The 21100-nt window shown below is 44.6% G+C and overlaps 1 protein-coding gene across 4 annotated transcripts in view; it reads left to right on the top strand.

The window, feature by feature from the left end:
• Nucleotides 1-21100, top strand: part of LOC124194078 — a 67004-nt gene that overhangs the window by 15987 nt on the left and 29917 nt on the right. For 3 of the 4 annotated variants that reach the window (XM_046588106.1, XM_046588105.1, XM_046588103.1), the window contains exons 3-4: nucleotides 1960-2106; nucleotides 14648-14761. The gene's annotated coding sequence lies outside the window, so the exon portion shown is untranslated. Of the gene's footprint in view, nucleotides 1-1959; nucleotides 2107-8475; nucleotides 9013-14647; nucleotides 14762-21100 lie in introns of those variants that run through there. The other variant, XM_046588104.1, reaches the window with a different exon arrangement.

Genomic DNA, 21100 nt, shown 5'->3' with positions numbered 1-21100 from the left:
GCCCGTTTGTGTATCGGGAACTAGTCTACGCAGGGCTCTTGTGTTGGCGCACTATTACATGATCTAGAGTTTCCGCTTTCTTTGAGTTTTGATGTTTGGCCAGACCCTGACGGAGAGTTTGCTCGCGTACGTCCCTCCTGGTATACTGCCGGAAGGAACCCACTTTTGTTTTCCCACCTAAATATTGCATTACTGTAAACACAGTCGTCTGCAAACACACACACAGAGCGTCTTATTAAAAGCCCTAAACGATGATTGTATATAATACGAGTTCAATTCTCAACGGGGCGAGTCTCAAATCGACTACTAATAACCGAAAATTAAATGCTCAGTTGTAACGTGAGCTATTTCTGTTATTTGGGAAGTGTAGTGTATAGTGTAGTCGGCCGACTATTTGTACGCGTTGGCGGATATATGAGATTTGAGAAAGGAAAAGATGTTTGGAGTCCCATTTTTTGCTTGCTCGTCGGTTATTTATCTGCTGCTGGCTGATGTTGGGCTGTTTGCCAACAAATGTGTTACTCGACTTTAGTAAATCTTTGAGGTTGCCTTTTTCTAGTCGGCGGGTGGGGGGGGGGGGGGGTTCTTATATTCTTCGATATTTATTGGATGTGTACATATATACACGGCGGATGACATGTACACACTCATAGAAACGAGTCGGGGGGGAGAAACATGGCACCACCGCGTGCCCGATGGGTTTCCGGTGCCGAAACAGGAAGTATATGGAAGATGGATGGAGAGCGAACATGGGGAGAAGGGAAAAAGAAAAGAAGAAGAAGAAAAGGAAAAACGATGAGACTATAGTAAAGAAAAAAAAAAAGAAGAATCGGAAAGAGATAGAGAACCAGCCGTAGTGAGTGGAAATTAATTCAATTACCCCTCGAGCTCTCCGTCCGTATACATACGTAGCCTACGTACAGCTCGTAGCTCTCGAGGAAGCGGCCCGGCCAGCAAGTGAATTTTTCCTTTTTTTCTTCCGCCGTTTATTTTACGAAGAATCGCGCGCGCAACTGCTGTGGTTTTTCCCCACTCTTTTGATCATTTATTACTCTGGGTATAGTGTATAGCTCGCATCTTCAATGATTTTCTGCAACAATAATACATTTAGTGTGTTTTACTAACCTTTGCCATAGTCATGGGAAGACTCGTTTCCTTCCTTTTTTCTTTTTGGTTCCGTTCCACTTTTGTTGCATTTTCCCGTTACAACGTTTGCGGTTAAAAGAAAAAAGAAAGGATTGGTTTCCCGAATTAGTTGAGCCTGCGCCATGTTGCCACTTATTTTTCGCCCGACAAAAGTCACTGCCGCAGGGATGGCCCATAAGTGCCAAAAGTTGTCTGAGACCTTGCTGAAAAAATAATAACAACAGTTCAAGAGCTTAAGGGCTACAATGTCTTAATATTCGGCTGATTATTACGTCGAGGAGCACCCACCGCGCCTTGCAGCTAGGAGCAGATAATAATAATTGTCTGCCAGTTTACCACGACAACTTGGTACAAGGTGGGGCCGGCAGCACATCCGCGTTTGCGGGACCGATTTATTTTACGTACACATTGACGATCAATTTGTTTTTGCGCGCAATATAATAAAAGTGAAATAAAGGATGAAACATGAAGAGCATGGGCGGATGGGGTGGGAATAAATATCCGACTTAGTGGTAATGTTTAGACCGAGCCAAGAGCCTAGACCGTATAAATAGTAGTCGCTGTATACATTATGTGACCCCTTGATATCTCTCTCTTCTTCCCCCGTCTAATATCTGTACGGGGAAATGGGTAGAGAGTTTGTGTGTATGGGGAGAGAGAGGGTGGATGACACTCAAGTTGAGCGTGATGCACGACACCATCTCATGCTCAATGAGGCGAGTCGTTCAAAAGAAGAAAAAAGGGGTCGAATAGAAAAGAAACGATAACAAAAAAAAATTTATTTTTCTATTTTCTTTTTTTTTTTTCCAACAGGGAGCGGTTGCGACTTCCGCATTCGGCGCTGACAAAATCTCTCGCTCAACACCACACACCAACGACCGGCGCCCTCCAGAAAGTCATCCGTCACACACGGAAACATTCACGTGGAAAAATAATTCCCCTTCCAAAAAAAAAAATCAAGTAAGATTTTTAAAAATCCATATTCAATTTAGTTATCTTTTGGGGGAATCACGAAACAAAAGAGATAAGAGGGGGGAAAAAAGCTGTACGTAATATTTATAGAGTTGCTTGGTTGTTCCTGTGACGTATTACTCTTCTCCCCCCTCCTCCGTCTTGCTCTTGCTCCGGATGTCCGACACAACAGAGACGCGTTAAAGGACGGCAAACTGTGCGTCTTTCTTTGATACACACGTATATAGAAGATATCCTCTTCCTTTTGTTTATGGGGATATGATTCTTTTACTTTCTTTTTGGATTCTTCCTGCACTTTTTTTTTTTCTAAAAGCCGTTACAAATCACTGCGGGAGAAAAACTCTAGCTCGAGAGTCTTCTCAGAAGATAAGATATCAAAAGTCAACAAGAATAGGAAGGTCGCATCCAGCAGCAGATCTCTCTAGCTAGGAATGGCTGTAGATGAGATAGCGCCGAGCCGACAGCAGCCGACTTGGAGAGAGCTCAGATAAATCATGTCGATATTGTTGGCAGTTTTCGCTTGTCTCGATCCCGCAGCGTGTCACGTATATCGCCCGGCCATCACACAATCACAACAGAGAAAAAAAAAAAGGGAAAATAGGCGAGTTATCGATCGACGGGTTGTTTGTATTTGGGCGGCGGCTCTCTCTCACTCGCACGCGAAAGGAAGAAATAGAAGGAAAAGAACAAAAAAGAAAAACCTTGGCCGTGTTTATTACATATCCAACAAGAGACCGACGCTGTGTGGATGATTGTTTGGTGCTGTGTGTGTCGATGGCAGATAATGCGAGTTCCATATCAGAAATGTAGCTCTAGGAGAGGAGCCACCACCACCACCGCCCAGCAGACTAGACATTAGCCAACGGAAATCGTCGCCCCATTATTTATAGACCTCCGTGACGTCCGATCATTTTTCCACTCCAGTCGGAAGAATCAATTTTTTGTCATTGGTTTTTTGGTTTTTGTTCTTCTTCCAAGACTTGTGTCTTTTGACAAAGAAATTCTACATATTTCCCATGTTTACTTCTCCGCATTGAAAGATGAGTTTACCAATATCAAGTCAGGTTCCGGCGGATGACGTGAATGATTTATGCGGGCCGTGTAACCCACGTGATTCGAAACTAGGCACTCTGACTTTAAGCCTTTTTCTGGTTAAATGATTGTTTTTTCGGATGGTTATTTGTGGTGGTTTTGATTTGAGCTGTAGGCATTTTTCTCTCTCTTTCATCCGGATTAGACCATCAAATATGCAACTGGACTTTTTAGCATTTTGAATATTTGAAAGAGTTGGCAAGGGTGGGGGGATTTATGCTACGGAGGCTGACATGTCAAAGAGTCCCCCCCCCCTCTTGTTTATCAGTGGGCCGGCTGCTGTGGACGCAAATCACGTCGATGGTTGACGGCCAGCCGATAGTTTCCCCCCTCTCTCACATCTGACCGGGTGTAATTATGAAGTAAGAGAGTCCCTGCGTTCATACATAGTGAATCCAGCAGGATTGAGTTTCCCTCGTCCGTTGCTATTACACGGCAACATTCATGTAACACACAAGGGGGGCAACCCCCCCCCCCCCCCTCCTACTCCCCCCTTGACAGATACGATGACTGGACAGCAGCTGCTACCGGCCCAAATGTGTCTGGGGCGCCTATATACGACTTTGGCCATGTCTAGGACTTGAACGTTCCAGTAACCGACGTCTAGTAGACCGGTACCTTTCTTGATCCCATATATCCAGTTAATTGGATAGTGGCGGCCAGCCCACGATATAGGCGACCACCGCTCCCACACACACACACACACACACACACACATCTCTGTACGTGTGTAGTAAATATACTTAATGCTATATAGAAGAAGAGATATAATCCGGCGACCAAAAAGACTCTCTCTCTCGCTCTCCTTTTTGGCAACAAGAGAAGAGTCCGCCGCCGTCGGCGTTTGGATGAAGAGGATCTTTTAGCCGGTTTGACTTGTCCTTCGGGACCAGTATTCCGGGAATACTAGTCTCTAGTCCTCGGATGTGTATTTGGGAAGGAGTGGGGGAGGGGGGGGGGAGACGATATGCTTTGCTGGATCGAGAGAGATACGAGTATAAATGGCGGATGTGTGTAGCAATGGCTTATATATACAACTGCGTAATAAGTAATGTTTGTTTTCGTCTGATTCTCATGATGATGATGATGATGATTACTTGTTTGCTGGACCCTGTCCGGCTTTGTCTCTCTTTCTCTTTTTTATCTCGTCTACTGGATGCTGCTGCTGCTTTCATCATCTCTTTTCAAACTGCTTTTGTTTCCGCTATCCGGAAGCGCTGATAAATATCTTGTGTCTGCGCTCGTGTCTTTATACAGATCCGATACGGATATTGTCGGAAGAAGGCGACGGCCAAAGCAAAAAGACGATGGGAAACTGTTGTTGTCTTTGGCCATCTTTTGTCTTTCTCCCCCCTCCGTCATCCGGACGGATCATTCCGGATGGGACTCTCTGCGTCTGTTGATTTCGTCTTTTATTCATTCCGATGATCGTTCTCATTTCCCTATTATTCATTTACATATTTTCTCTCTTGGAATAACTGGCGGGCCCATTAACTATCGTAGCTCAAAAAGCGGAAGCGCCCGTCTCTTCTCTAATCACTTTTTTGTTCAAAATGTTTTTCTCTTTTTAATACTTGGGAAAATCGCTGATTCGTGCCTATACCTATACCAGCTGAATTTAGATTTGACGGGAGGCCAAATCGCTTTTGCGACGACTAGCTGCTGATGGATGGATGGAAGAGGTTTGTGCTGTGCGTTGTATCTCCGCCGGCCCGCTTTGGCATCCCCAGCCAGTCAGCGCTCGTCACTCGATGGTCATTCAAAATTGAAACGGACTAGTCTGACTCTCTCGCCCGTGGGTGGGGGGGATCGGTCATCGTCTTGTGCGATTGCAGAGCATCACGGCAGTTGTCCAGCAGACGAGTCGTCGTTTCGTAGTTGAGCCACTTGCGTGCCCATTGGTAATTGAAGTACGTTCAATAATTAAATCACAGCAGTTTGGGGCTTCTTTGACAGGGGGAGTGGGTGGGTGGTGGGCTAAGTTAATGAGATGGCGCACTGGTAAAGCGCATGTATAGTCTTTGGCACTGAAACGATTATCTTCTTTAAAAATGAATGGCGATGCTGACCAGTTTGCTCGCGGACATGTAGCGTCTGTAAAAGGCCATTAATCTCGTCGGAAACTTTTCGGTCACGGGGGGTATTATATCTCTCTCCTTTTTTTAGTCTTTCGCTGGTGTTTTGTATCTCAAATATTCCACAGCGTACACAATGTCGTGTAATTGACGGAATTAATTGATTCTGGCGACGTTCCATTTTCTCGAGTTTCCAGCAGCATTAAGCTAAGCAGCCGCTAGCAAGCAGTGCTGCAGCGATCAATTGCAGAGTCATTTTCTCAACTTTAGGCATTAAAGATGCGCGGGAGAATTGAAAATGTCACCAATGACGGACGCGTTGCATAACCAAAATCCCGGACGCCAGCAGTTCGATCTAATCAGCGAAGCTAGCTTTTAAGATACAAACGAGAACCCACCGGGCTCGGGTGTGTATGGATACCAGCTGGTATACCTGCTTTGGACGAAAAGGTCGACCGTGTGCGGGAGAGAGAGTTTGTCGACTTTCGATTCGGAATCTAAATAAACGATCAAGGTTATTTAGGGCGTGTAACTGCGTGGCGTTCGCAAGTTGGCGTAGTCAACTGTTTTGTTATGGCAACTTTTGAAAATCCGCCTGCAAACAACGTATAGGCGCCATATTAGACATGCGTGGGGGGTGGTGGTTATAACCTGCCGTTTCTTTCGGTTCCTTCCGTGTTGTGCAAGTCGAACCACCACCGGTTTGCCCATAATAATTGGAATATTTTTTTTGTAAGTCTGACATTTCCATTGTGTTTCCTCTAGCGATCCTAGTTGGCGCCTTTGTGTGAATCCGCCCTGGGCCAGAGTAGAAAAGAACATCCGTTTTGATTGAAAAGGCCAAAGTGCAACTTTGTTAAAAATAAAAATCAGTTTCGACTCGTTATTTCATTTTGTGTAAGCCCCATGAACGAGATGGCCGTGATCAAATGTTTAAACTTGCGAAAATGATGGCCGAAGGCATTGAAAGAAAACATCTAGCGTGTCTAGCTGTTGCTGGATGATGCCCCCTGCACACTGGGCTTTTAATTGGAAATAGGCCGTATTGACTTAACCCGCTTTTGTCATATTCCCGACTAACTTGTCCTACTCAGTTATCTCGTGGAACCTATTGACTGTTGTTTAGCCGAGGATTTGTCGGACGTCACAGTCAACAGGAATCCATTCAGCGACTACTCACAACCCCTTAGGGAAGTCATTTGAAAAAAAAAAAAAACCCGGGAAATATCTCATTAAGAAACGGTACAGGCTAAGCTCCTTGTTGCGTCTAATTCTGGTAGTTAGCTACTAGTAGAAATGACGTAATAGGCACCACCCCTACATTTGACGCTATTATTTTTCGTGTTGACTAAAAAAAAGAGAGGCGATCGTTAACCCAGTTACCCTGGTGACTGCATTTACGCGCATACTCGCACCATCGATCTTCATCATTCAGATTGATGCACGCTGATGAGCTACAATAATGTCTATCGCGTTACGCTCAAGTGTATGGCCTACGTGTTTGACATCCAATTTCCAACCTACTCTCTCCTGTATCCGCCCCCGTATGCGCGCGTGGCTGCTCCCTTTTTGGAAGGGGGGGCTGAGCTGCTTTGCATCTGGACGCCGCCCGGCGTCGCTATCTGTATTACATGCGATCAATCAAAATGGCCAAATGTTTGTAAATATAAAAAATAAAAAGGGAAGTTGTGACGACTGGACATTCATTTATACGACGACAACCGCAGATATCGTTATTCTCCCTTTTTTTCGACGGGAAGCTATTTCGTGCTCTGTGTGCTTTCGTGTTGTGTGCAAACAGAACGGACCCGAAAAACTTGTCCCGGAGAGAGAGAGAGGGAGAGAGAAATCCTTGTCGATTTCGTTCGTCGCCGTATTGCGGAATGGGCGGAATGACGTCAAACGGCTGCCCAGCTTACCGTGTCGCCAAGCCACAACAGTTATTCGGATACTTTTCGTGCAGAGTGAGACCAATAACCTTTTTTTTTCTTTTTTTTTTCTTTTGCGGTTTTTTTTTTCATCGTATGGTGTTCGTGTGGTCACAAAGTCCATCCGCTCCGTTTATGGACGTTACGTCTATAATTCATAACCCGTGCACAGCTGCTGGCCATATACCCGAAACTCTAAAAAAAATAAAATAAATATCAATACGAATCGAGCTCAAAATATGACGCGTGTCTTTTTGAAAATCATCAAAAACAATTCAACTGATTGTGTAGTATATACGGAAACGACGGGGGATTCTTTGTAAAAAAATGCCGACGAGGCTCCGCCGGTTTATTTGTTCGATTTAGCCAGTCGATTCCCATCGGTCTAAGGACACACTCTCGTCGTCAACATTGACATTTGCTTGAGAAAACTGTTTGGTATTGGTCCCCCACTCCCCCAACCGTCTGTCATATATGCTCGACGGTTTTCCTAATAGTGTTGTAGTAGCGGGAGGAGGAGGAGGCGTCGAGTGTGCGGACGACCAAACCGCACCCCTCGCTAATCTTCAACCGAAAAAATAAAAATAAAACCCTTCGTTTTTTCTTTGCCTCTTTTCTGTCATGTTTGAAAGGACCCAAATTCTCCACTCTTCAAAATGTTGTTGACAGTACCGTACTTGTCGCCACCACCTCCCGTGTGTTGGCTCAAACAAATCGTTTTCTATTTTGTGTGTGTGTTGGTTGCTGTCTAGTCTGTTGTCGTTGTTGAATGATTTGTTTATCCGGGTTCTTATATAAGACTGGAGAAGCTTGCTATAGTCCTTCTCTAAACGACGCATTTCTTGATATCTTTTTTTCCAATATGCCGAGCTAATTTCCAGGTCAAATATTGAGAGAGAGAGAGCTGGAGAGCAATCAAAAGAATACACGACTATAGGGATTACAGCAGCTCTGCTGCTGAGAGGATAAAAGAAAAACGAACGCGCATAATACGAAACTACCTAAATAAACAGCATCCAATTCCGAAACGTATAGGAGATTAAGGGAATCTAACGGCGGGGGGACAAATAAAAATAAAAATACCAGAAAAGCAAGAAAATTGATAATAAAAAATGGAGTCTGCGCAATGGGGCCGAGAATCTCAAAAAACTAAATTGGCTGGGACGCGCACCCACACAGCAGCAGCAGCATAGAGAGAAAGAGAGAGAAAAAGCCCGGACAGATAGTCGTCGCAGTCGGGACGATGTTGATTCCTTTATAGCCTACCTTCTATATACGACTGCTGCTGTACCTCCCCACCTTCCTTATTCTTTTTTTTTCCCCTTATAATTTCCTCTCTCCCTCCCCTTTTCTCTCGTTCAGACAAGGAGGGAGTAAGTAAAGAGGGTGGAAGAAGCGCCGACGATCGGTACCACAGTCTACACCGAGGGGATCACCAGTCGCTCCGTGACTCCCGCGCGAGAAACAACTTCCGTCTTCTCTGCTCTCTCTCTCTCTGCTTTTCTCACTGCCGCAAAGTTCGTCGTTTTGGTTTTGTTTTTGGCGCAAAAGTTTCCATTAAAAAAAACTAAATAAGAACTCGGTGTGGTGAATTTTGATTCGCTTCGTTGTTATACTTTTACAAAACTTCGTTTATTTTTTAAAACTTTTGGGGGTGTGTGTGTTGATCGACGGACTTGGTTTTATTTTCGGATGCGCGCCCAAAAGTGTGTTGGCCATTGACAGCAACAAACACACCCCCTCGCTGACGGTTATTTCCTTCCGGACATCTCTATGCTATAACAGCTTTCCATTAACAGGTCAGAGAATTTCATCAGTTCTCCCCTTCTTCTTCTTCTTCTTTATTTCTTGTTGTTGGAAATGAGGAAATTTGTTTTTTTATTATTCGAACGTCGTAAGAAAGAGAGAAAAGAAAGAGTTGTGAGCCAATTTCTGAAGATTTTTTCAAAAAACCAAAGTTATTGGCTCTTGATGACACGGCGGATTTGTTGGTAAATCGTTTTACTTTAAATGGAACTCGTTGCTTTGCAGCAATTTGGCCATTTTTGTGGCTTTGCCGGACTCTTTTACTGTTTTGTTACCGCTGGGAAATTATTTCATCGAGTTTCTATTCGTGGGTTTTTGTTGTTGGTTGGACGAAGATTTCGAATGGAAAACGAATCAGTTAACTGTCGGATCCGGGGTGACGCAATTCGTTTATTCAATGTCACTTCATCGCCTCCTTATTTGCACATGACGTGACGTTTCTACTGGCATTAAGACGCTCGTTACTTATGTATTGCGCACAGAAAGTGGTTATTTCTCTGGAATCGGCATTAGTTGGGGTCTCGTGGCTGAGCCATTTCGATTGCAAACTTTGTCGTCAACTTGTTGCGGCGCTTGGCTGATTTCATGATGTTGCCAGAGTCGTTTGCCAACGAGAATCTAAACGGATAGAGGAGTTGTTTTCCCTTGCATAAAGAAATGGGCCTCGTCAAAACAAATAATGAAATGAATTGAATCATTGCGGAAGATATTTCTCTCTTGGGGGGAATATCACGCGAGGGACGCGAGAAAACTGGCGGAAGTTCGGATTTTCGAGGAGGTAAAATGTCAAACCGTCTGGGATTTTAATGCCCCCCACGATCCATCATCCAATATGAAGCTCAGTGTGTGTGTGTGTGTTTGTTTGGAGGCAACCAAATTCGACACACTGCAGATGTGTGTCTACAAACCCAACTATAGTAGACGTCCAGCTGACTATTCCTACTCCGCTCATCGTCGTCGTCGGTCGAAAATCCAGCTCGAGGCGTGAAAATCAGACTAACAATTTCGCCAGAAAACACTCTAATGCATCCCGTACTATGCCACTAGCAGAGTACACTGGGACTTGGCTGCTGCTGCTGCTACTGCGTAGATAATATATAGACATTCGCCTAGTTTCCTTCTGCCATTCGTTTCAATTCCAGCGCGTGCCACTACGTTTAATCCCGATGCCTCGGGGTTACACGCTCCCTGCATCATGCAAATAGAGACGGATATGTTCTAAATATATATGCGCTCTATGAAAAGCAAAGAACGGTGGAAGAGGGGGGGGGAGTGTGTTTCCGCTCACCTCTCCTTACGTGTAGTGCCCCCAACCCGCGCCACTAAAGGAACGTTTTATCTCATTACCGGGCAAAAGGTAACGAGATTCGCCCAAAAGAAATAAAGAAGAAGACACGAAGAATTGGCTTTTTTTTAACGTATCAGATAACGGCACTCGCTTGAAAATGCTAGTGGATAGTCGTCGAGTAGTTTGACTATTTGATTCAATGTCGGATCGAAATCGCTTTATTTGATTCAACTGAAACTTTTGCGAAAATGAAATTGCATCTCACTGACTGTGTACACAGTTGAAACGAAATGCTCGGAATGATGGGTATTTCTTTTTTTTTTTTCTTTTTTGGCTGGGCGCTGGGACAAGCTCGGACAAAGAACGGTGAAACCGCGCAATGCTTTTAAAATTTCTCGCTACCTTGTCTTTTTCCGTTTAATACTAAAAGAAAAAAGAAAACAAAATATCAAATACTACCTGGACATGCGACATGTACATATTTCGGGAGACCGTACAAGTTCCCCCCCCCCCTCCCGCTCCGCGCCCAGGCTAAATCCTTTCCGTTTGTTGGCACAAGTCTATGATAGGAAATGTGTGTGGCTAGCGCTGGGATTTGTTTGAGTCAGTGTCCGTAGTAGTAGACTCTTCCGTACATAACAATGCTGGATATACATGTACACACACAGACAGTCGGCGCTGGACTGGAAAACCAAACCTGTTAAGAAGAGACCTGTTCGTGTACGGAAATATTTGCGCAAAATCTCGTGATATTCTTCCCGAAAAAAACAAAGAAAAAACGAAAAAGTAGAATAATAATAATAATCGCGGCTGAGCTGTTCCGTCTTTTTGTGGACTTCCCGCAAACGGATAAAAGGAATTTTTCGCATTCTTATATAATATCGATAGTCTTCTATCTGTATTCATTCAAGTTAATTGGATCCACTTAGATTGTGTAGGCTAAGCCACTCTGCTCTCTGCGTCAGGCCCCCCCCCCTCGCTCTATCCGCTGGATACACTTACTCATCATCAAAACAAAGTTCTGAAATCGAATCCTCTTCCGTTGCTCCTGCTGCCAGGTAATTTGATCCTGACATCAGCAGCCTCTTTGTCTCTCTCGATTTCACGTCGTCTTCGTCGTCCTAGCAGTGCGTGTACAGTACAGAGGAGGAGAGACCTGGGCGGGAAAAAAGAAAAATCAGTCGCTACATCATTTTACCCGTCTGTACAGTTGACTTTGATGGCGAATGATTGGGAGCCCTGCTGCTGTAGCGTATTTTGTGACAGTAGAACTCAAAAGCTCAGACTGCCACTGCACAAGTCTGCTGCGAGACACGTTGGAGAAGCTCGTGCTTTTCATTAGTTTATTCCATGCAAGATTTAAAATGCTAGACTCAGTCACCTGTACTTGTCCGACTTGGATCAATATCAAATGTTCACAGTTGAACTTTTGGGCGCTAAAGGATGCCTTATATATATTTGAAAAAATAGGAAACAAAACAACAAATTTGTCATTTCTTGGAGTTTGGGGGTGGTGGGGTGGAATGTTGTTATTTGCGCAAAGTCTCGATATATTACGTATTTTTTTTGTTTTGTTTTTTCAAACTCTCTACTGAAACTCGTCGGTTCGTGCACGAGAAGTTGACCAAAGTGTAGGTAAATAGAGGCGCGGTCATTAATCAAGTGCACGAGCGCGCATGGGGGGCGGTTGCATTACCGCCAGTCGCACGATGTTGTCGTGTGTGTGTCAGCACTAGCGGCCTATATAACCGGGTCAAATTCGTCCAAGTTTTTATAGGCCAGGGTCGACGGCGGAAGTCAAAACTAAAAAAAGGGAAAAAAGGGAAAAAAGTGATTTATATAATTGACGTGCCCCGAATTGGTTTTGACAGCTTCTATATTTTTTTTTGTCTCGGACGTTGGCGCTACGTTTCACGGGTCTTCTCTTCACAATTCGGTTGATGATTTTACCTTTAAAAGGAAAAGAAAAAAGAAAAAAAAATCCAACTGGCTTCTGTTATGTCGCTGACGTGACCTTTCTCTTTTCTATTTATTATTTCAACCAGGCCAATAATTTTTTTTTCTTTGCCAGATTTGTTGATTGCTTTACCCCATGTTGCTATTTCATCTTTGGTATGCCAGAAATAGTTGTCATTTTTATACGGTCGGAAAAGCCGATTACCGAATTATTTTCCGATTGGTTCGTTTCTCTTTTTTTTTATTCTAAATTTTTGGGTTTTTTTTTTAATTGAATTCTTTATTGAATGCGCAAGTATGCAATTCCATGCTTCCTAATGCACCACTAAAAAATGAATCGAATTTTTAATTATCCATCGCGTTCTGTTGTGGGACATCCGAGAAATGGTCTAGGAAGTGGATTCTTAAAATTTGTGCCTCGTCTCTCCGAGTCTTGTTTTCAGACCAGACATGCGAAAACGACGACGAGGCTTCTTCATTAATATCTTAATAATGCCCGGCATTGTCCCGATTCTACTGCGCAGCTGATTCGAAATATCGGCGACCCTGAACCGCAAAGAAAAACGACTGGCCGTCCATCGAATTAAACATGAATGCAAATCGATCACAGATTTGTAAGAAACGAGTTCAGTAGTCCACTAAAACTGGTCACTGGTGTGGGGGAAAAGAGCGTTTAAGTGCTTTCTGACACTTTGTCAATTGCATTATAGATCCTCCGACCTACATCCGAATGGTGGATTGCGATTTATTTATTCAGGCAAATGCGACTTACATCCAACACAGCAGCAGTCGTCTTGCAACTTTTTTTCCTTTCTTTTCGTTCTTCCCTTTCAAGTGTAGCTAGTAGTATTTTCTGGCAGGTTATTTTGTTTACTCTTTGAACCCCATACACTCTCCCCCCTTCAAATCCTAGTGCCCTACTGCCAGACGAGTATAAATACTAGATAAGGTGTATGCTGCTGCGTGGCAATCTATCACTATTCCGCACACATGTTCCCTGGTGAAATCCTTTCGCATTTGGGTGCGTTGCCTCCGTACGGTGATGATGTGGATTTGACTGGATTGAACAGCCAGAGCTAAATCCTCTTCTTCTTTTTACCCCCTTCCGGCTGCTGGCTATATCAGATGTCTAGGATTTAGAACCCGTTTCGACTATCTCTTTTGGCGTGCTGTCGTCTCTGCGCTCAGCATCTCAGAGCAGACGGGGGGGCCTCAAAAGATTTGCGTATATCTCGCGTGTACCTGGGACCACGTCGTCTCCCGGCGGTGGTGGTGGTCGTATGTGGAGTAAACAGAAGTAGGTCTATAACATGGGGTTGTAAATGTATATATATACATGTATACGATCAGTGTCGCTGTTGGAAGACATCAATCACGCACGAACCGTCAACTTGCTGCGCAAAAAAGTTGCAGCCAGGCAGAAGGGCCAGTCCCTACGATCGAAAAAGAATCTCAGAGGTTGGATTTGGATTTTTGTCCCCTCAGCGGTGTGTGTCTGTGCAATGGCCAGCTGCTGGCTGTGCTCTGCAATTCACATCAATAAGTTGTGACTGCTGCATCGCGATCACACAAGTCGGAACGCTCCAGCGCATCTTTCTCGGATCTCACATCGCACTCGGAAGCGTCCCTCACGGCCGCCGCCCCCCTTTTGGGTGCTGGGTCGCTTATTTTTCCTGTTCGTTTTTTCTTCTTTTCGACGAAAGAAGAGAAAGAGAGAGATGGGGGTTCTTGATGAGATTCGAGCTCTTTTCTTTGCAAACACACACGGCCGTCGTCGTCGTCGTCTAGATATAGTGCGTAGTTTTCCGGCCTTTAATATGTTTACGACTATCGTCGTTGGCTTCTCTTTTCGACACGTACAGAATGGAACGAATAAAAAGCAAAGGGACGACCTGTTTTAGCACGTGCCAGCCTGATTTTTATGGATGTTTTTTGGGTTGGTACCCATCTTTCTTCTTCAGTTCCCTTATTTTCTTTTTTTTTTTTTTTACTAATGTCAACATCTGATGACGGAGCTACCGGCCCGTGTATATACACACTCTATTTGATTGCTTGGGAGGCCACCCGAGCAGTCAGCTCCAGCAGAGTCTTTTGGACAGCACACGCGATCCTTTTAGATTGGCCCCTATTTATCTGATGTATACATCTAATTTAGCCATCTTTGTGTGATAGGCTTTCTATTTTTTTTTCTTCCTTTTTTTCTTGTTGGCTAAGAATTTATCATGTCCTTACACACACAAAAAAAAATATTAGGATTTTTTTTATGTGTTAGCATTAAGGATTCAGGATTAGTTTTCATCGTATAGTTCATGTCCGTTTTGATTTCTTTTTTTGTACATTTTTTTCCTGATTGCTAATTGTCGTTTGTTTCTCTTTGATTTCAGATTGATATTGTCTTGTTGCCTTTCGGATTCATTTGTGGCTGCTAGTCATCCGGAATCCATCGGTTTGGCGGATGCGTTCGTCGCTTTGTGCTGGTTGACTATTTTGGAGACCAAGTAAGTGCCAATGTTTAACACTAAAAGGGATGAACGCAAACCTCGTTAAGAGTTAAGACGGTGCCAATACGGCGGTGCGCGTTTCAAATTAGTGCAATCAAAGTAAAAAAAAATGAAAGGTTTCCTCCTTTTTTTCTTCTTCTTGGTATCTTGGCCCATGGCGGCCAATCGCCCTCCATCATTTGATGAAAGTGTTCATTTGTGTTGAACATTTCCTCGTTGATGTCCGATCGATCATCATATAAGAGACTCTTGTGAATTGTCGGGTTGTTGGGTTCTGGAAAATTCGCCGAATTGGATTGAACCTGATTCCCTTTTTTCTTCTTCTGTCGGTTCGTTTTTTGTGTGTCCGTGCTCGTTATTATTATTAGGGGGAGGGGTATATAATATAGCTTATTATAAGACTTTCCATTAGTTTGCCAGTCACGAAATTAGAATCGGCTCCTTGATCGTGAAATTTCAATCCCCGTGTATTAATGCAAATTATACAATGGGACACAGCACAACGCACAGCAGACGAAGGGGGGCCATCATGTTGCAAGGATTATGTGCTTTTTTCCATACATTATGAATGTCGTAAATGTCTGTGCCACCGCACAAGTTCATGTCCCTTTTTTTAATCTGATTACCTGATGGGGGTTATGCAGTGCTGCACATACTCTCATCTCTTTTCGGCCGAGTCTTGTAAATTATATAAATTTGCTTTGTTATTGAAATGGTTGGAGAACACGGGAGAGGTTATAGAGGCCCCGCGATTGATTGGCCATCGGCTCGTCGGTCTCAAAGACGACGAAAGACGAGCCCGACAATCAATCAATACACTTTTGAGGGCGCAACGTTGAAGGAGTCGCCGTCGTTTGTCGTCGGTCGGGTCCAGACAGGAAGACTCGCAGATAGAAAAGTCGTAGAAAGTGCGAGGGAATAGGCCAAAGGAAGAATCCCAATTAGTCGCTCCTGATGATGGGTGTTCTTGGCACTGCTCTTCTATTTATTCCGCTCGACAGGCTCAGTGCTGGATTCTCTCCTCCTGGCGTCATCTGCCATTTCTCTAGATAGAGAGAGACGATCCCGGGAGTTCGTGGAGTTGTGTATAGGTTATATACACATACAGCAGCAGCAGCAGAGTACGTGACATTGTCATCATTTGTTTTTGGCGTCATCCTCTCTTTCCATCATTTCTCTTTTGCTCCCGGAGCTGCTGTGCTGCCTCGTGCAAACGACTTTTTCCTTTCGGGAGCTATACTGCTGGTGTCTTCATTTAGGTCTCATTAAGCTCTTGCATCTTCTTCTTTTTTTGGTGGGTGGGGGTGGGAGGATGGATTTTGTCATAAGCATTATTTACAGCCGTGTCGTATAACGGCCAACTTTTTCTCCGTCGCCATCTCTGATTTTCCGTCTAGATGGATTATTAATGTAGCCGGGCGATATCAATCCCTCCTCTTTCCTAGTCTGTAAGTTTGTCGTGAATCAAACGAGAAGTTTATGGCCGCCTTAGCGGGAGCAGCAGCAGCAGTTCAGTTGTCGGACTGAATAGCCGGGGCACTGAAACTCCATTAGCGCGGGGTGCCATATTTACTACTACTACTCTCTCTCTCTCTCTTTCCATCCTTATTCGGCTAGTCGAGTGGATTATCTCCGAATGTGCGCGCGTTGTTATTAGGACAAGGAGCAGCCCAGGAGCAGCCCGAGAGGAGGAGAGAGATGAATGGAGCAAAGGAGAAGAAAAACTCTTTAACCAGGCGCGCAAACCCCCCTTGAGAGATCAAAAAACCGGTGCAGGAGGTTGTCGCCCAACCGTCGGTGGGACCGTCAGCCCGCTCGAATTTGTTTCTCCCCATCTCCCGTATCTCCTACGGCTATTTAACACCTCTCGTCTCTTTTTTTAAGTGTTACACTCTCGTTCCACTTGAAGGCCGGCGCCGAATAAAAAGGAAAACAAAATTTCAACGTCGACAAAATCTTGGCATCATCTTATCACTTTTCTTTCATTCTTTTACTACTTTTTTTTTCATTTCTTTTGTGTGCTTCATCATCTCAAATGATGGCGGCAGCAGCCCCGACTTCCCTCCACGTCTCTATTTACTCAGCGACAAAAGATCTTAATTGGTGCGGAAAAAAGGCGGTCGGCCATATGAGGCCCCGGCCCCACCACGAGAAAAACCTTGCCAAATGCTTGCAACTTCTCAATTTCAAAAAAGTTCATTTTTTTATATTGATTCAGACAAGTCAATAGGATTTTCATTTATTTTTTTTTGTGGGCTCCACGGCAATATCTGCTGAAATTCCCTTTTACAATAAAGATGGCCTGAGCAGTTCACACACACAAACCCCATGGCCCCCTTCCTCGCGTATGTGTTTGGGGCGTTTGATGTCGTCGAAATTAGAGCAAGGTTATACATATACAGGAGAGCAGTCCGCTTGGAAGGCTATTGCTCTGCCGGGTTCCCTGGTGGCGTCAAAGTAATGGCGGTGGAAGGTGGGGGGCTGCGGGGCTCGTACACATTTATATAATGCCACTATGTGTGTTGTATATACATACACATCAACTTTCACCGTTGAAAAGTGTTGGCCTTCATTTAGAGGATGTAGGGAATTGTAGGTATATAGCGACCCTATTACTAAATGGCCCACATGTGCTGGATCCTATACTGCTATTAGGGGTGTAGTAGCTGACTAACATGTCGAGGACTCTGCGGCGTGCTGGGACACCTTTGGCTGCCAGGCCATCCCCCACAATCGAAACTTTTGCGACCGTGGAATGCAGCAGCACCGCGATCCTCCCCCGACAGCACGAAAACGAGGCTCTCACGCAAAGTCGTTGCGTGATGAGGGCCTTTTTTCTTTCCGGGACCGGAGGGAAAAAAATAAAATAAAACCGCGCGCCTTGAATGGACGGTCCGCCCGGTGGCTTTCCGGATCGGCAGTACGCGCACAAGTTGGACACGGGAGGGTTTTTTGTGCGACGGACATCATAACAGAGACTCACACACACGGCAGAAAACCATCGCAGTCCGGCAGACTACGATGCGATGGCCGCCACCCAGACCTAGTATATAGACCACCACCCGAAAATGATCAAGAAAAAAGAAACTTTTACTGGCCATGTCTATGTGTGTGTGTTTTGGAACAATTCGCCGAATTTCTGTTTAGGAGGGTGGCGGCCGGGCCTCTTTTGATGGAAACCAGTTCGAGCGGACGGGCATTTATATGTGCCGCGGGACATGGATAGCTTATATTAGCTGAATGCATTAGCTGATGTTGTTTCCGTAGAATTTTCGCATTGACGGGGGGTTTCTCTCTCTCTCGGCCCGGCAGAGTCGAGTTTGGTATTTTTCCCGATCGCCCAAGCAGAGACCCGCTCTCTCACGCACCGCACATCATTCCGCATCGTTTCTGACACGACGTCCCTCATTACATTACCAACTGGCATTTTTGTTGTTGTTGTTTTTTTATATTTCGTTTGATATTTTCCTTTTGGGGAAGGGCATTTTAGGCCTATTACGTGAATAGTAAAAAAAAAGAAATAGTGTTTTCTTTGATGTGTTTTGAGTTGTTGTTATTGTTGTTTGCTGGAAGCCAGCGCTTTTGTCGGCTCTGGAATCCAACGAAATGACGGAATACTAAAAAAAGAAAAGAAATGAAATGAAACGTCAAAGTAAAACGAGGAGGCGTTATGACCTTGTGAATTAGGTTCAATGGCCACGGACGGAGACACGGGGATTCGTGAACGTCTTTTTTCTTTTATGATTATTTTTTGGGCTTTCAAAATGGGAGGGGCTCTTCTTTTTTTTTAGTTTAGTTTAGTTTCTTTCCCCTCGACTTTTGATGCCCGCCGCAGCTGGAAAATGGAAGGCCCGCCTGGAGGCGAAGGGTCTGGGTGGTGGACGTGACTTGGAGTTGGAAAACGCTCCCGTAACGCTCTCTCACCGTCTATACAGTCGACGAGGACGTGATGTGTGTACGCGGGTGGTTACGACGTCCAACCAACCGACAACTTTGTGGCAGTCCGGATGAGGGCTATAGTGTAGCAGTATAGCCGGGCAGAGCTATACGTCGGCTATACGTAGACTCTGTTAAAGAAATCAAAATGGAGAAAGCGAATTTTTCGAATCAAAAAGCGCCAGCGAGTTGTAGATTTCTCTCCTGAACTAGTCTACATACCCGCCAGACTAGACTAGAGACTACTACACCCAGACGTGATTTTATCGTCTGCCCTTTTTTTTCTCTCTTTCTCAACCGGATTGACTGCCTTTTCACGTTGTAATTGTTTGGTATTTCAATTTCTTAGAACTCTTCCCAGAGAGGAGAGAGTTACGGTTGTCGTCGTAGTTTCAACTTGAACTTGGGTCGTAGAACTCGTGGCTTGTCAAATACTACTAACGCGCGCTGTCTATCTACCGTTCTACCCGCGGTGGTTACATCTCCGATCGACTTTGGATGGTTGGCCAGTGTATAGTGTGTCACGATTATATAGCTCGAGGCTTGAAATCGCAACTCTCGCCCACCTGAAGCGAAAATCTATCGAAACGCTCGTTAAACAAACGTGTAACGCGGTGTTACAATTAGAAATGATTATTATTAAGGCGGGTCCGTGTAATAACATAGGCGCGTAATGCCCTCGGCTGCGGCACTTGGTGTGTTGCTATATTGTATTAATGGGGACTGACAGCAGTAGTATATCTCCGTCAATGTAATATGTTTATGCATTACAGCCTTGGCTAGAAAATCTAGGCAGCAGGAGAATCATTTCACCATCACCACTCCCTCCGTGTGTATAATTGATTACGCGTTGTTGTTGTGCGTTTCCACGATCAGCGGGGAAATATATAATCAAAGCTGCCCGCCTTTTTTGTACTGCTTTGTGTGTCTTCAGCTCGGCAAGAACAATCAAATTAGCCCCGTGTTGGCCATCGCGGGCATATTGTATGGGCAGGTGGTGTCATTCTCTGTATCTCCCCCCTTGTATAATCCCTAATTCAACTATACTCGATTGCGTAACGCGGACCTTAATGTTGTACCGTGCGCGAGGTTCACTATATCGTATCGATCGCTCGCCCCGTAATTCTCATTTGTTACTTTCTTTATTCATGGCGAATTCGAGCGACAAATGTGATATTCCTATTCGTGATGCAAGAAATGAGGTGAGTCGATTCGCCTTGATTGTTTATTTATAGTTTCGTGTTTTCGGGGTTTGGAGGGGGGGGGGGAGGGGATTGCTGGACTTTGGTTGTTGTTTCACTCCTTTGGTTGTTGTTTGGTTATTCTGCGGAGAGAGAAACGCTTTCAAAAAGATGGCCGACGGTGATGCGAGTCTAGTATAAGCGTGGCTGCGGGTAATAACCGGGTCCGGGAATGATCGTCCACCATCGGAGCTCTTTCCCGCCTGATGCACTCGACTGTACACAAAAGACTTTTTAGATTTTTTAGATTTTTTTTTTATCTTGATACGTTATGCAATACGTGGGAGGGAAGGAGGGGTGAGTACAAAACGACCGTGACAGGCGAACGGGAGCCGTTATCGTTCCCGCTCTGCATATGTAAGGAACTGCATTGCGACGGCGATCGGTCTGTCTTCTTTTCTATTGTCCCGTAGATTTTCATTTTTTCTTCTACAAAAAAAAAAAGAAAAGAATGAAACTCTACTAGTCTGAAGATGTTAAAAATAAAAAAAAGAAATGGGGAAATCGCTTTTAGATGCCCCCACCCCCTTCCACTTGTTCTGCTTCAATTGAAGTTTGATTGAATGTACAGTATGTCAGTTTGTTAGATAATATTCTTTGCCTTTTGGAGAGAGAGAGAGAGGAGGTCTTGACGCCATGTCTTGAATTCAAAGTGGCCCGCCACTTTACTCGTGTGTGTGCCACACAGTGGCGACTGCCGCAGCATTCGAATCGTGGCAGGTTGGGCGGGGTCTATGTGTATAGTCGAGAGATGACGTTCGCCATTATATCAAGATGCGACGTAACAGCATTGGCCCCAATCTTCTCTCTCTGTGTTGTCTGCTGTCCTTTTTGACTCGGGAAATTTCACCTACTGCATAATGCGGGTGATGATGTTATCAGACGTACGTACGTAACACACGCCTCGAGTCGCTCTCTCTCTCTGACTATATCCATGTGTTGCGAGAGTCGTGCGAGATTGTATAAAGATGTTATTTCGACGAATCAAACTGATGAAACTATGTATAATATGACGGCTGCTGCTGCACACAGTGCGGAATGAATGGAAAAAGATGAATCGCACACATCCAGGCAGATGAGGAGCAGCCGCCTCAGTCTCATGGCTGTGCAGTTATTGAAAAAGATCCGTCAGGCACGCGTTTGGGTATTATATTTATTA

This window comes from Daphnia pulex, chromosome 5, assembly GCF_021134715.1.
Source record: "Daphnia pulex isolate KAP4 chromosome 5, ASM2113471v1".
NCBI lineage: Eukaryota > Metazoa > Arthropoda > Branchiopoda > Diplostraca > Daphniidae > Daphnia > Daphnia pulex.
The sequence above is the reverse complement of the archived record's forward strand: the minus strand, read 5'-3'. Positions and strand labels throughout refer to the sequence as shown.